General features: G+C 37.0%; 1 protein-coding gene across 1 annotated transcript in view; it reads left to right on the forward strand.

Annotated features, from left to right (window-relative positions):
• The window catches only part of LOC100548792 (collagen alpha-1(XII) chain-like), a 37,954-nt gene that overhangs the window by 885 nt on the left and 36,593 nt on the right, over positions 1 to 476 (forward strand).

Consider the following 476-nt stretch of genomic DNA (forward strand, 5'->3'; position numbering starts at 1 on the left):
GGAGTTGTGCTGATTACCTGTGGTCCAAGAAAAACAGCCAGGGAATGTTAATTAATTCAACCTGTTTATCAAAATCAAGTGCTACTTAAAGGTGCCCTATTCCGCACTGGGAGACTGTTAGTGGTTACTGCCACATGACTCAGAATCTCAGATGAAAACCACATGCATTTAGCTTGTTCCCGCAATTGGAGATCACCGTGTTCAGAAGCATATCTAGGAACATTTTAAATTAGTTGGATACTTAGGGGCCCATGTACCCATTTCTACCCTTTTCTGAAAAATGTGTTTCAGTTGACATAATTAAACAATTAAATGAAATGAGGATTTGAATGCAAGATTAGTGAGAAATCATTAAAAGAATAAGCAGCACGGTTAATTAATATCTATACTTGCTGCCACTAGAGTGAAAAAAGGGCAATCTGTGGAAATATAAGCTGTGACAAAGAATTTTAATGACTTAATTATTCACAACTGGG

This window comes from Meleagris gallopavo, chromosome 2 (assembly GCF_000146605.3).
Source record: "Meleagris gallopavo isolate NT-WF06-2002-E0010 breed Aviagen turkey brand Nicholas breeding stock chromosome 2, Turkey_5.1, whole genome shotgun sequence".
NCBI classification, from domain to species: domain Eukaryota; kingdom Metazoa; phylum Chordata; class Aves; order Galliformes; family Phasianidae; genus Meleagris; species Meleagris gallopavo.